The following is a 15,916-nucleotide window of genomic DNA, read 5'->3' on the forward strand; positions in this document are numbered from 1 at the left end:
TATTCTCTTTCACTCCCTTCAAAGAGGAGAGACAATTTGTATTGTATGTTTAGGGACTTCACTGGTCTCTGAGACTGCAGGAGTTCTTCACAACAAACCTTTGTCCCACTAACCATTAATTTTATGACATCGTCAACACACAGACATCTCCTTATTGGCTCCCATTTTAAAGTAATATACTGGAAAACATCTCAGGCAGACCACTGCAAATCTCCACTTGTGATCTCCTCCACAATGAAAAATTACTATTTACTCTGATGCTCTCTTTCCTATCTTTTAACCAACTATTTATCCATGCAGGAAGACTCTGTTTTTAAGCTGTCATTGTTTAGATAGATTCACGGTCCCCTAGCCTAATGTTGTCTCTAAGGCCTGTCCTCTACTCCCATGGAGTTCCAGTTCTTACCCTCAGTCCCACCATCCCTATCAGGATTGTATTGAAACAAACCTTAATTATCGCCTAGCCAGAGCTCAGGTTCAAATGCACCAGGTTCAAATGGTGGACTTGGCAGAGCTAGGTTTATGGTTGTACTCGATGATCTCAAAGGTCTTTTCCAACCTAAGTGATTCTATGATTCTACAAGTCCAGAAAGAGCAATATAGCAGCCATAGCTTTTGAGATATATACATATATCACAACTCACGATAGGTCTTTTCTGCTTTTCCAGACTGTTTCTTCCACATTTAATTAAGAAGCACACTCTTTTCAACCACCTTTTCTGAACTTTGTCAAAGGCTAACATTAAGCTTAGACTGACGCCTCCTAGCATGCTTAAGGCACCTTGTATACTGTTCTCCCTGGGAATCTCCTGGACACCTGTCCTGCATTTCCTTGTAGTCCCTTTTCTACCATCAGTCTCATCACCCTCTGTAAGCTTTCTAGCTTTTCAAACCTTAACCCTAGCCATCGAGACAAACCCTAGCCTGAGGCTGGATTCATGTTACTTTCAAATTCTGTTATGGGCTAAAGGCATCATGCCTTAAAAGAGAAGGTAAGAATGTAGCATTGGCCCTGTTAATGTTTTAATAATCTAACAGTACAATTTACTCCATTAATACAGAAAGGATACTTTAACAATACAGTTAAAATTTACAGTTAAAATTGTATATAAACTTCATTGTTCCTATTCAGTTTCTCTGGTGCTGTGCTCACCTGCTGTATGTCCCATATGATGGGTGCTAAGGTCGACAACTTCCATCTTCCATAAAAAGAGTGCGTCAGAAATGGAGGTGTTATGAGTCATTGGCCTCCTGTTTCCTTTGATGGAAAAAGTTTAATGTTCACAGTAGGAGACTCTTTCCCCTCTGATTTGGGATCTGCGTGGGTTTTCTTACTATAGTTGGCATCCTTCTCATTACTGAAGTCTGAAATTTGGCCCACAGCCTCCTACAGCCCCTTTCAACATAAAAAGCCACTGATACAACAGGGTAGTTAGGCTTTTACCATATAAAGTGTACACAGACCATGCTCAACCTAGTTAGGCAATACCCACTTGTTCACTAGATGATTTTCATAGAACACACACACACACAAAACCCAAAAAAATTAAAATGAGGTCATGTCAAGACAAGTCCAGACAGCTCCTGAGACCCTGCACTGTCAGGTCACAACAGAGTTTCTGGCCTTTTACTTGTATTGGCAAAATCCTATTTACAGAGCTACCTCTGAATGCACTGAAAAAACAATACAGTTAATAGTGTCTCACTTTACCGGTACAAGGTCTTTGCTTTTCTGGGCCTTATCCTCCATTTGGGAACAAGAGTCACACCCTTTGGAACAACTTTTCCTTAATCATGCCCCAAGGCTTATGTCAGACCAGGCTGAACGTGCTTATGATGCCCTCACATAATGTGCTGCCTATAAGCCACCCCTGAAGTCCTGCCTTGGTGGTCTTTTTTTCTACCTTTAATCTTACCATATTCGTAGACATATGTGTTTAGCAAACCCTAATTCTAACCTGAACTCAAGTCTTTTGAAAATCAAAGTAGGGTGTATTGACCATCATCGTCATCTCCATATTAGCCACACCCTTTACAGCTCCTTTGAAAAACTTTTATCAGAATTGTAAAGCAGTATTTTCCTCAACAGAATGATAACTCTTCCCAAATAAATCAGACCTACCCAGATGTCCCCTAATTTTGTTTTTTATCACAGTTTCTAGTAATTTGCCCAATACACATCAGACTTAGATTCCTACTATTTCCCAGATTTTCCCTGGAACCTTTTTAAAGAATTGATGTCACATCTGCCACCTTCCAGAAGCAAGGCAATTTTAAGCAATAGGTTACACCCTGCAGTGAGTAATTCAGCTCTTTTGTCCTTGAGATCCTTTAGAAATTTGGAGTGAATACTATACAGTCCTGGTGATTTTCACTTTATCTATTTATTCCATAATCTCTTCTGCAGTAATTTCAATTTCAGACTGCTCTTCAGACAAGTCCCCCACCAAGAAGGGTTCCAGTTTTGGAATCTTTCCAGTTCCTTCCACAGCGAACACCAATGCAAAGGGTTCACTTAGCTTCTCTGCAATGACCTTGTTTCTCTGAGTACTCTTGCATGACCTGAAAATGAACTTGCCATACAGATTCTAGCAAAATTCCTGCCTCTGGTGTGTTTTGTAGCGAAAAGGATTATTAGTTTTGATTCCTTTGTTAGTGATTATTCAGATGCTTTTTTGGTCTGCCTTATCATGTTTTCACATTTAACCTCACAGGGTTTGTACCTCTTTCTTCTTGTGCCATTGGAACATAACTTCAGCATTTTCAAAGATGGATTTTTGCTTGTAACAACCTTACTTACCCTGCCAGTTAGTTACACCAGCTTCCTTTTGCCCTTTCTGACGTCTTTCTTAAGAGAAAGTATGTATTCCTACTACAATATTCATAAATAGGTTCTTTGGTGCCTGTACAGAGTTGAGACTCTGAGCTGCCCTTCACTTCCTTGTAACAAAATATGTCTTTCTTACTTCATTACTCTTTTTTGAATTAAAACAAAGCTGTGGAGAAGAAGTGCCTGGATGTAAGTCTCTTGCTGTTCTTTGATCGTGATCTTATCTAGATGTTGTTGAAGGAGATTTCTGGCAGGGTTCCCTTCCTCAGAGCTGGGTCTGTAGAGAATAGAGAAATGAAAATATGGGGAGATATGGGGGAACAATGTGCATGTGCTGTTCCAGGACTTTCTGTGTACTTACCTGCCCTTGTTTTTTTCCCCCTAGTCCTATGGAAAATTAATTCATGGAGTTGCCTGTGCTCCTCTCCCTCATAGCACTGTCGGTTTCAGTGAACAGTTGTCCCCATTTATATTTTTGTGGCACTCCCACTGACATCGTATCTGGAATGACAATGGTAATCAGAGTGATGCTCTGCACAGTAAGGCTACAGCTATATGTATGCCTCAGGCGTCCCTGCTGAAGCACCAGAGACAACTCTTGGTGATATCTCTTCAGTGACCCAGCTGTGTCACGAGTTTGGCACACAGAGGGTCAGCAGGACCAAAGGGAGTGGCTCAGTCCCGAGGCCTCTATGCAGAAGTCAGTTGTGAAGATTGCAGTGAATGATTAAGAGATTGAGCAGAAGGAAGGTGTAGGGTTCTCCTCTCATCATCTTCACATAAGAGACCTTGCATGCCTTGGCTAACTTAGATGCCAGTCAGGCTCATAAGAAGATCCATTGCTCAGGGCTTGTCTGAATCATACTATACCCTTGGGTACAGGGGAACTGACTGTCTGGTCTAGGAAATCTGTACCACGTCTAAGACAGTTCAATTACAGCATTAAAAAATCAATGACTTTTCAAAATAATCAGGTGTAAAAATAGTAACAGACTGGGGTTCTTCTCACTTTCTTTTCATGGTACTTTTTAAGAACTTTTGTTCTAAGGTTTTTTAGTACTCATATTTATCTGCAAACTAATTCAGAAACCTTTTGCAGAAGAGCTGGAGAAAAGCTGAAAATACTTCAGCCAAAAGGTGAAATTCAAAAGTTTTCTCTATGCCATGGCACTTTCCAGGTGATGGAAAACAGTGAGAAAATTGAAAGCTAGGGTCCTGCCTACTCTTTGAATTTAAAAAATATTGTCAAATGTGAAAATAAACATGTAGGATTAACCCATTCTGGCATATTCTAAATTTAGGATCAAAGAGATAAGCTTGTCACAGTGGGGTCCCACAGAAGTTGGGGAGATAAAATTCCTGAGGCTTTGATCAGCTGTGGCTGATCCTGAGCTGTCATTCAGTGGTTTATATCCCTGGAATATATAGTCATGGTTACAGTATGTTCGTCCTTTAGATCTCTGCTCTGCAGAAAGTAAAGTATTTTAAGCTCTTTTGTAAGATCACAAATAAAGATTAAGATCTTGCATAGCATAAATACTGGCCTTTATTTGTTTGTTCTCTAGCAGTGAGGCACCACTATTATGAGTGGGATTTCTCCTTTATCAGTACACTTGCTATATCCCATTTCCAGCACTATCCATTTTGAGCCATAGCTATCTTACTTATTTTTGTTCTGTGCATTAGTATTTGCCAGCGGGTGGCCATGAGTACAACAAAAATTCTTTGCAAGCAGTCAGTACTTCTGACAAGGTTTTCTTGGTCCTACTGCTGTTGAATTATCAAGAGAATAGAGCACAGAAACATTTTTAGAAAGCTGTGTTTGATGCCAAGTGGAAACAATGACTACCTCCATCAAGAAACCTTTCTGTACTGGGTACCTGATCCACTACAACTAGCGAAATATAAATGATTTTGTTAATATTTTTACAGCTTAAGGCTTTGAGAATAAAAGCATTAGCTCTTATGGACCATAGTAGTTCTTATATAATCTGCAGCTCATTTCAGCAGCTATCAGCTTTCATTTGTCAGCTCAGAAAAATTGACAAACTCAATCCAATGGCTGTTATTGACTGCAAAAGCTACTACTTTCCTGGTAATTATCTTAGTTCGTGCCACAAGTCTGAATTTAAATGCATAATTCAAATTCTTTTGAAGTTATATGAGTCTTTGCTGTTTTGTTCCTCTGCGTTATGCTTGACAAATTTAGGGACTATTTAATATTTCTAATTTTTTTTTTTAATCTACAAGGAAATTATTCTTGTCAAGCTATTCTGCAAAAACATAGTTTTGGAGTAAGAATTTACTCATGGAAGCATATTGTTGTATTTGCATAAGCAGAAATTATGAGTCAGGTCCCTTTTCCAATAGATTAAGATTTGACTTTATTTGCCTTGTTATTTTAGGGGCTTTCAGATTCACTTAGTTCACTTTGAAAAGTACTTAAAATTCACTTTTAATCTACAAAATCTAAAAAAAAGGTTTTTTGTAAATAATAATTCACATTTTCACACTAACATTTATTGGTTCAACCTTTAAGAAAACCATCAACTATCAGAAGACTCGGAATAAAATAGTCAGAAGTGGTAATTATGAAAGCACCATGGAAAGAAGAGCTTTGATAAACTAACAGTATAAAAGTAACCGAAGGGACAGTGGAAATTAATGTTTGATAAGGAAAAGGGAAGTGGTCACAGCACCAAGCCTGACAGAGTTCAAGAAGCTTTTGGACAATGCTCTCAGGCACATGTTGTGGCTCTTGCAGATGGTCCTGTGCAGGGCTGAGAGTTGGACTCGAGGACCCTTGTGGGTCCCTTTCAAGTCAGCAGATTCTGTGATTCTGTGATTCTCTCTAACTGAAGTTGCATTTCTTTGCAAAATTGAGGGCAAAATTATTTCTTTACAAATATTTCTGATTCTCTAAATTTGGAATCAGAATAATGTCAGAGAGGCTGCTCTGTCATTAAAAGACTGAAAAAGAGACTGCTTTTTTAATTATAGAAAATCTAGAAATATAGCATTCTAAAATTGGTAAATGGTAGACACTTCACTAGGTGAACTTTATTTGCATAAAAATTGAATTTTAAATTATCTTGAAATGTAGGCTTGTAAAATGTAGAAGGGTTCAAACATTCCTGAAAATGAGTGAGGTAGATGACATGATGAAAAACAATGGAAAGGTCATCTTAGACTAGGACAGATCAGAGGACCATAAAAATTGTTTTAATATAATGTATATATATGTTAATGTAATATATATAGTATGTAAGAGTCACTTTTAAGCTAGTGATAGCTAATATTATTTTGGTTTTGAAAAGACAGGATAACTCAATAAAATTTTTACTTTGCCTCTGTAGTTGGCACATGATTGTGATTGCAATTTTAAATATTGTACTCTTGACTAATAAAAGGTTAAACAATGTAAAGAGCAAGGGGGTCAGAGTTCTGGACAATTTTTTGCAGCTGATTTCTGCAAATGCATCACTAAAGAATTTGTCTTGGAAGCATAGGAAATACCACAGACTACACAAATCTGAGACTCCAGCATTCTACTGCCTGCTCCCTGAAGTACGTGTAAACATTCTACGGGATGCACTAATGAAATAAAACATCTGTGGGTATATTTTCTTCCCATGCTTTAGGTAATTTATGTTTGTTTTATAACTTGAATCATGATAGTTTATATCCCTCATACATTTTAATACTATCTAAAATAACCCTTGCTATTCTTATTATTCATGTAACAGCAAAATCTTTTATTTAAGTCCTATTTAGCTCTTGTGTCTAAGATGTCTTTCAGACATGAGTTTACAGGTTAATTATGTATCAAGAAAATATTTCTTTTTATCATTATTTTGTGTGTCATTTTTTTGTTTTTCAGTGTCTTGTACAGTGAAAGAAGGTTAATAAAGACATATATTTTACCTAGTCATAAACTTGATATATGTCTACCATGGCAGGATGTCATCTTATCTCCATTTTCCCCCTAACATGGAAGCATTTAATTTCCTTTACTGCCTTCCATTGCACTGTTTCCCCTTCTGTTGTATTCTTTCAAATCCTGGTAACAAGAATACTGAACACAGTATTTAAGAGATGCTGATGGAAATGTGTCATCTTGCAGTGTTTCAGAATAGCAGATATTTTCAGAATAGCAAAGATATTTATTTTTAATAATGTTCTGAGAACATGAATTTCTCCTTGTCTTGGCCAACAAATCTAATTCTTGGGACTCTCCTCAGGACTGGGTTTATGTGCAATTGTCCACTAGAGTGCAGGCTGAGACCAACAAACTCAATTTGTTTCTGTCATAAACTGACTTTGAACCCAGGTGTCTTAATGTAAATTGTTAGTACATTAAAGCACTGCACCTTCTAGCTTCAGCTGTGAGTATATATACTGGTATCAAACTTGATGGATATAGCTTGTGAAGCTTAGTGACCTAAGGTGGTGATAATAAAGGATTCTGGAAACTGGATAACATCTTATTCTGTCACTATGGTTTTCTTGCTCTAGTGACATCAACTAATTTGTACTGCTTTATAGGAAATTTCTGTATCTGGCTTTTCAGGTAGTCTCCATTTCCTCACACTGCTCTTACCCTTCTCTGTCAGACTGAATTTCTTTCAGAGACAAAATATTGCTCAGTATTGATTCCACTGTGCTAGCTAATTTCAGGTTCTCATACCGCAGATCAGCTGAAGTGCTGTTCAAAATATTGAAGAATTTTCTAACACAAAATGCACAGATAAATTGACCCATATATCTCCCAACAAGAATCCTCCGTTCTCTAATCCTTTGAAAGATCATTAAAGTCAATTTAACAGACTCTGCATGGAAACATTTTTATTCTAAAAAGTTGTACTAACAAGGGTAGCCAGTTTTCACAAAGCCCCTAAAATTCTTATGACTTTTGGTCTGTTTCTTATTTTGCTTCTGTAAGACATTCTTCTTCTGTGGAAAAATGCTCACCCCAGAAGACGTATATACCAGGAGAGAGATTCGGAGTTCTCCTTGTTACTGTCCCTGTAGAACCTACTGAATTTTTTGAAGAAGTAGAAGGCAGTTTTTTAGTTTACTTTCCTGTAAATGAAGAATATTGTATTTCATTTTCCTTTTGCTTCCTTGGTTTTGACAAAAGTAAAGAACATCTGTTATTTAATTTCTTTATCTCCCTAGGTTTCTGTGAAGACTGGTCTCAAAAGACACTTTCTTCAGTACTTTGAACCCTAAAAACATTCTGTTGTATTCTGAGAAACAGGAATTGGATATATCTAACTAATGGCTGTCTCCCCTTTCCACAATGTATGGCTCACCCATCTTTGAATTCCTTAATGACTCCTGCTTCAAAAATCACATCCCGATCTTTGCCTTCTTTACCTAATTGTCTCTTTCCTATAGCACAAAGCTCCTCATTTACCATATACTATCTTTGCCATCTGAGTCAATGCCTTCCTAAAGTGAATATGTTTTTATTTATAATGGTTTTAAAGTTACAGGAGCATAAAAAAAATACGGATACAAACTGAAAGATAAAAAAATAATCTTGGTAGAAGCAAGTGCTCAGCTTGGGTTATTTCAGTCTGAACAAATCATCTTTGTCTGATGTAGACAACTAAAAGCAGAATCTCATAATAGGAAAGTGCCAGGAAATATTGAAAAGGAATCATGCTGTCAACTCAGCTTATGAAATAAATTAGGTTTACTAATGGTTATATTTCCCCTCATATCTACAGAGAGAGCACAGAGTTCCCGTTCTTCCAAGTTAGGATGTCAAATGTATTTCCTGACAGCTCCAGCTCACTTTTCATTATTGATAAGTTAGAGCAGCGTGGCTGTTAGCTGCTCTTCTGTAATTAGTTCAGTGAGTTTAGGAAACAGCTGGAACTTAAAAGAGATGAAAAGTAGTCACATATAATATGATAATGGTAGTGGCACCTGATCTCTCTCTGCCCTGATGCCAAGCTAACACTCAGGATGTTACAAAATGAAGGCATTGTGCCTCCTGTCTCACAGTTCTCCTGTGAGCTCCATCCTAGGGATGGAGCAGTTATTACTGAGGAAGGGAAATGCCTTTGATGCTAATTTGGGGAATTGGGAATATTGCCAAACTTGAAAGGCAAGTAGGTCAAAGGGATCTCATCATGCTGAGGTGAGATACAGGACAAACCCAGGGTGAGTGCAGAAGTTCTTTTTATTTCTTTTAACTTAGTTTAATTTAGCTAGCTAAAGCAGTGTATTTGAGAATCCTGAGATATTGTCTTTCCCCCCTGCCCGAATCCACAGGTTAGCTGAAAGGGTTATTCATCTCTTATCACAGAATGGATTTAGCACATTTTCTTAAAACCTTCCATGCTAAATCCCATATAAAGATGTAAGAAAATGATTCTGCATGGCAGCTCTTATATGAAGATTTAAGTATTATCACACTGTAATAATGAAATCTAAAGATACAGTTAAGATAAATGGCAGGAAATTATACATAAAAAAAGGACAATTCTCTTCAGAGGAAATCTAAAGCTTATCATAAATGAAAAAGAATTTGAGAGGAACAAGAACAAACTTGGACAGAAATTTCACTGAGGTTATAGAAGACAAACAGAAATGGAATTTGTATCGGGAGAAGAAATAGAAAGACTACTAACAGCAAACTAGTTGCCCAGATGGGAAGGGATATGTGTATTCAATATTATTTGTATGAAAGAGTAAAGGTTTCCGTCTTCAGAATGTGTCTGATGTAGTGATTACAGGTAGTTATTGTCCAGTTGGAGTTTTTGCAAGCTAACATACTGCAACAGATTTTGGGACTTGAGGAAAGTTCATGGATGTAGTGTGAAAAGCTACCTCATCATGATAGGAAAATCATACCAAATCAGAAGGGATGGAAATAGAAAATAATCTTCTTAGATATTAAAAATAGCCTTGAAAAATAAGGGGAAGGTAACAGAAGAAATAGAAAGCTGTGAAGTATGTAGGCAGGTGCTGACTACAGAAGCAGCATGCCAAGAAATTGAAATTTTATACTGAAAGCTGACAATTAATTTCTCACTTCTAATTAGGAAATATCTGTGGTCATGACTAGTATGGGTGGGCAAAGAAGGTAATTCATATTTTGGAAGAAAACACTATGATTGCCAGAGGATTTGCAGTCTGAGACTTCGTGTTTCAGTTTACTTTCCAAAGGACAACTTCGCGAGATTATCTGGGATTTCCAGTTTTAAATGGAGATAGGAAAAAATATCACGTGCAATATCTTCTTTTTTTCTAGCATCCATTTTTGTCCTGTGATCCTGGTTTCAGCTGGGATAAAGTTAAGTTTTTTCTTAGTAGCTGGTACAGTGCTGTGTTTTGTATGAGATGTAAAATTCTCAGTATGAGAATTGTACTAGCTTACGTAAAACAGAGAATTTGGATGCAAGGGCAGGTATGAATGGAACAAGGAGTTTCAAAAGTAGAGGACTGGTCAGAGACTTAGATACAAACATTACAGAAACACAAACAGAGAAAACATCAGCAAATAACATACAGAAAGAACAAATCTAGCTGGAGAATGTACTGATACTAAAGAAACAACTATGTGATCAGGGTACTGCAAAGACAATATTTGCCTGTAACTACAACCGTCAATCTGAATAAAAAAGAGAGCTGTCAAAATTAGGAAAGCATCGTATGTCTATAAAAATTTTAGGTGAGATGAAAAATAGCTGTAGTGCTAAAAATGGATCAGAAGACTGTTTAAAGAGTATTATTTATATACTCATTTGTGACCCCAGTCAGAATAAAGTGCAAAAATTTCGGATTTAGGGAGTTAGTAAACTGCAGAATTTTGAGTCTAGAAGACTGAGAATGTGATACTCAAAATAGTATCCCACTTGGACAGGATGGAAGAAAACTTAAATTTAGCACTAGATTCTAGTTTTCAAGGAACAGATGCTATAGAAAGGTAAGGTAATACACAAGCCATCAAAATTTAAGAATAAAGAGAAGATTTCCATTAGGACATGAAAAACATAGAGATATCTTAGTATTGCCTTGATTCTGTCAGGGATACTCATCATGCACAAGAATTTCTGGCATTCATTGCTTACAAATCTGCAAAAAGGTAGGCATCTAAACACAAATTACAATGTTCTGAATTTTAGTAGCTGAGTTTGAAAATACTAGATTTTTAACAGGCTTCTATCTGCCCCTAATTTACCATGATACCATCCAATTTGTTTTTCATCATAGGCTGGTAATACGTTGCATTTCTTACCATCTTTATCAATAAGTAGTTACAAAATTATGTAGTATAAAGAGTTACATGCTAAAGTTAAAAATCCTGTAGCTATTCTGAAATGCTTATGGCCCCTGTATAAAATGCTACAATATGAAAATTTAGCAGTTTATTGCAGTTCTGTTAAGGGGCTGGTTTACTAACAAGATGCTGCAGCTAACCCTGTTTAATGTCTTCTACCACTGAGGTTCCAAAATAGTATTTTGTTCACAGTACAAAGCCTGACATTGCAACAAATGTTTTTTGATCAGTGAGGAAGCCATAACTTCATATTCTTGATTAAATTAACTACAAAAATTGAGAACTGCAGCATATACCAGCAGCTGCATTTGTATTTAACGTGGGTTTTGTCTGTAAGCAAGTATAGAAGAGAAAGTTTAATTCAGGTAGAAATTCCTATTTGGAAAAACATTTAGAAGACAAGACTTGCCTAAAAAATAATGTTCTTTAACTATGAAAATTATCTTGTCAATGAGCAGTTACTCATCTGAAAGATAGGTAAGAACCAGATGTTAAGATATAAAGACATATTGTCATATTTATTTATCTGTATTTCTCTCCAAACCTAGTAATTAGTTCCTGAAAAATTCACTCTATTACAGAAAAAGAAAACAGCTTATTAGCAATTTCTTTTTACTTTTCCCTTAAGTTTTGAGCGTGGTCTACCAAATTGCATGCTCCATATCCTGGCAAATAGCAACCATTACTCTCCGAGCCATGACTTATACATATGGTACATTTGGGGAGAGATCTTACTTGCCAGCAAAGTTAAAGAGCCTGTTGGCAAGCAGTAAGAAAGAGAAGAGAGGGTCTGGAACCTGGGGGTTCCTGAAACTCAGCTTAGTTTGCTTTTATCAAAATTGACAAAAGGTAGATATGAATGTTTCACAAGCAGGAAGCTAAAAATATAAACACCTTGACAGATGGTTATATATTTAGCATGTCTTTCATATTTGTATCACTCTTCATTAATAAGAGCATCTGAAGTATTTGTAATCAGCTCAGATTGTTTATTGATGTCTATACAGCAAGGTCATGATAATCCATGCTTGGGACCATGGAAATGAGACACAAAAAAGATAACTTATAAAAGACTATCTGAAGTATTCCAGTCTTCTTGACATACATCCTCCTTCTGTGGAACAAGAGAGTGTTAGATACAAAATTAAAAGAAATTCAGTCTATTTGAGTGCATGTCTGTCTTAACAGGAGCTTTGAGTAAGAGCTCTCTAGTTCTGTCAAAGAGATCTGAATGGTTCTGAGACTGATGAAGGGTGAAAATAAGCTTCCAGATTGCAGACTTAATGGAGAGGAGGATTCGGACAGCAGATCCAGAGTAGCTGCTGCTTTTGCAAAGCAGGCAGCTGCCAGAGAAGTCTTATGGAACCTGCCAGGCAGCATGACTGCCCCATACCTGTAGCAAGTCAAACTACCTACCCTCAGCAGAACCCTGTGTTTAGACCACTGGATCCTGTTGAAATCTTACCTAATCCAGGTGTAACCTACTTCCCAAGTGTGCTTGAAGAAAGAGGCTGTAATGTCAGGTACGTAGCATATTGTCAGAAGAACAGTCACACTTGGCCACAAGAGAAGTTTGCAGTACAAGTCTTTGAAAAAACGTAGGGAAAAATCAAAATGTAGAAAGGTTTCTGGAAGATGTGTCATTTAGCAACCCTATGGGAGGAATCTACTAAAATTCCACCAAGTTTTCCTCCTCAGGCCATATATCACTGTTGTATTATAAGAAATGCTGAATATTGTTAGCCAGGTTTTTGGGGTTTGAGGAACGACAAGACAGAAGAGTCAATAATGTTTGAAAAAATTTAAAAAAATAAAAATTTGTCACTTTACTAGATTGACATAGAATCATAGAATCAACTGGATTGGAAAAGACCTCCGAGATCATCAAGTCCAACCCTTGATCCAACACTGCCATGGTTACTTAACCATGGCACTAAGTGCCTCATCCAGTCTCTTCTTGAACACCTCCATACACAATGAATCCACCACCTCCCTGGGCAGCCCATTCCAATGTCTGATTACTCTCTCCGTAAAAAATTTCTTCCTAATATCCAACCTAAACCTCCCAGGCACAGCTTAAGACCATGCCCTCTTGCCCTGTTGCTGGTTGTCTGGGAAAAGAGACCAACCCTCATCTGGCTACAACATCCTTTCAGGGAGTTGTAGAGAGTGATGAGGTCACCCCTCAGCCTCCTCTTCTCCAGCCTGAACAACCCCAGCTCCCTCAGCCTCTCCTCCCAGGACTTGTGCTCGAGTCCCTTCACCAGCCTTATCGCTCTTCTCTGGACCTGCTCCAGCACCTCAATATCCTTCCTGAACTGAGGGGCCCAGAACTGGACACAGTACTCCAGGTGTGGCCTCACCAGCGCTGAGTACAGGGGAAGAATCACTGCCCTTGACCTGCTGGCCACACTGTTCCTGATCCAGGCCAGGATGCCATTGGCCTTCTTGGCCAGCTGGGCACACTGCTGGCTCAGCTTCCTGTCAGTCCAAACTCCCAGGTACTTTTCTGTTTGGCTGCTCTCCAGCCACTCTGTCCTCAGCCTGTAGCACTGCAGGGGGTTGTTGTGGCCAAAGTGCAGGACTCGGCACTTGGCCTTGTTGAACCTCATCCTGTTGAAATCAGACCATCTCTTCAGCCTGTCCAGGTCCCTCTGCAGAGCCCTCCTGCCTTCCAGCTGAGCGACACTTTCCCCCAACTTGGTGTCATCTGCAGAGCTGCTGATGGTGAACTCAATCCCCTCATCCAGATCATCAATATTAAACAGGACTGGGCCCAACACTGATCCCTGGGGGACACCACAAGTGACTGGTCACCAACAATACTTTCAAACTATTATAGAAGCTTATTTGCTAAGTATGACAAAAACATCCAAGTTTTGCATTTCTAAAAATATATCATTCTTATGTAATTTTATAGAAAGTTGAAAACTCCACTCTGAAACTAAACACCTCATTGCTTAGTAATATAAGTAGTTACTTTGCAATGTATATTTTTTTCTTGTATAGTGGGAGAGAAACAGAAGGGAGCAAGAATCTTAGTTTGTTTTTTGAGAAATGGGAATTGTATTACTTTGAATTTGGTTCTGGCTTGTTTATAGGTGTTAGCTGAAAAATGTGATAAGTTCAGAGGAAGGGAATAGTTTGTAAGAACTCCGGTGCTCATAGAACAGAAAATGTTGATCCGCACAAAAGCACCAAATTTTAAAGGTTAGTAGGTGTTATGGTCTGTCCTCAGAATCCTAATTATGAAAAATAACAAATTTGGCATGGGTAATTACAGCACTATCTATTTTTATTCATATTTCAAGAGTGCGGAAACAGATATACAGAGAGTAGAAAACTTTTGGAATTGAATTATGCTATTTTTTTCTCCAGATTAATTAAATGAGTGCTCCATAACTCTCTTCACAATCAGCCATAGTCAGGTCTTTCATTTTACCTCCAGGCTTATGCTTTCCTGAATGATGCTTTCATTAAATTTGTTTTCTTTTTCTTGCATTTAAATAGTTTCTTTTCATTCATTAACAAACCGTACATGAACATGTGTTGTCCATATGAAATTGTGATAATAGAAGTCTCGCAAATGGAAATAGCTGTGTGTTTTCCACTCTGAGGGCTGAAAACCTTGTCAGTTGAAATATAACAGGCTGCTTTTGCCAAGTTTTTTGGTTACAAATGAATAGAAATATCTGTGAAATTAAGTAACATTTTCATATTTGATGGTTTGTCAGTTGTTTCAAAAAAAGAAAAAGATAGCTAGCTTATACAGCAATATAAATATGAAAACATATTAGCAGTGTGTTCCTCTGTTTTGATCACTGCAGGATCTCTCTATTTTGGCATAGCTTCAAAAATAATTCTGAGCATGGCAGGTTTCTTGATTTAGCTGTCTTCTTGCACACATGCTGGTGTAGTAAGGTGTACCCACTCATTCAATTTGCTATGCATATGGTCAGTGACGGGGAACTATAAAGACAACTTCCAGGATAGGACTGCTATATGCCTAGTTTCCAAAAAATGTCCTGTTTCCAACCTGAAGCATCTTCCTGGATGAAGAGGAGGATTTTTGATCAGGCTGCAGGAAACCACTCTCTCAGTCACATCTGTTGACCACATTCAGATCAATGGTGCAGCTCACACGCAGCGTGAACCCATGGCTTGTGCGCACAAACCCCTCTTGGGGATGTTCTCAAAGGCAAGTGTTTTCCTTTTGTCCATCACTGAGTATGCTGCACCTGTCACTGCCTCCAGTGGGAACCGAATTGGTCACATACGGCTGGGTTTGGGCAGTTTTCACTTGATGCCTTGCAGCCCCACGGAGCAAACATGTGTACTGTGCTCCCATTTGAGTGCTTCCATAAAGGCAGGCCCCTGTGGCAGCCAGTCAGCCAGGGTAGGGAGCTCTCACAGAAGCAAGACAAACACACCATACCGATATTTTATATTTATTATTATACTGCTTATTTTGCACTGTAATGGACAATATACATGTTCAGCTACCTGTGCATCCTGGGAGACTTCTAAAACCTGGCAGCAGCTGGAGGTAGTAATAAACCATAACCCACTTTACATATCAATTTCATATCCAGAGAACAACAACAAAAAACCCCCCGATTTTTAGACATCTTAATATGTTAATGTCAAGCTTTAATGAATAGTATTTACCTCAAGAGCGTAAGCCGGGCGAAAACTCTCATGCTTGTGTCAAAGCATAACGTTAGGAACAGCATCTGTCAGAAAAAAAATGAAAACTACACAAACAGATATTCAAGCAACTCGCTTACACG

General features: G+C 38.0%; 1 long non-coding RNA gene across 1 annotated transcript; it reads right to left on the reverse strand.

Annotated features, from left to right (window-relative positions):
• Window positions 1–1,134: 1,134 nt before the first annotated feature.
• LOC113943828 lies at window positions 1,135–15,897 on the reverse strand. The gene is made up of 3 exons (XR_003526467.1): window positions 15,795–15,897; window positions 3,192–3,331; window positions 1,135–3,107 (listed from the first exon to the last, which is right to left on the reverse strand). It is a non-coding gene; the product is annotated as an uncharacterized LOC113943828 (long non-coding RNA).
• Window positions 15,898–15,916: the final 19 nt, after the last annotated feature.

This window comes from Corapipo altera, unplaced genomic scaffold (genome assembly GCF_003945725.1).
Source record: "Corapipo altera isolate COAL_440 unplaced genomic scaffold, ASM394572v1 22b, whole genome shotgun sequence".
Lineage (NCBI taxonomy): Eukaryota > Metazoa > Chordata > Aves > Passeriformes > Pipridae > Corapipo > Corapipo altera.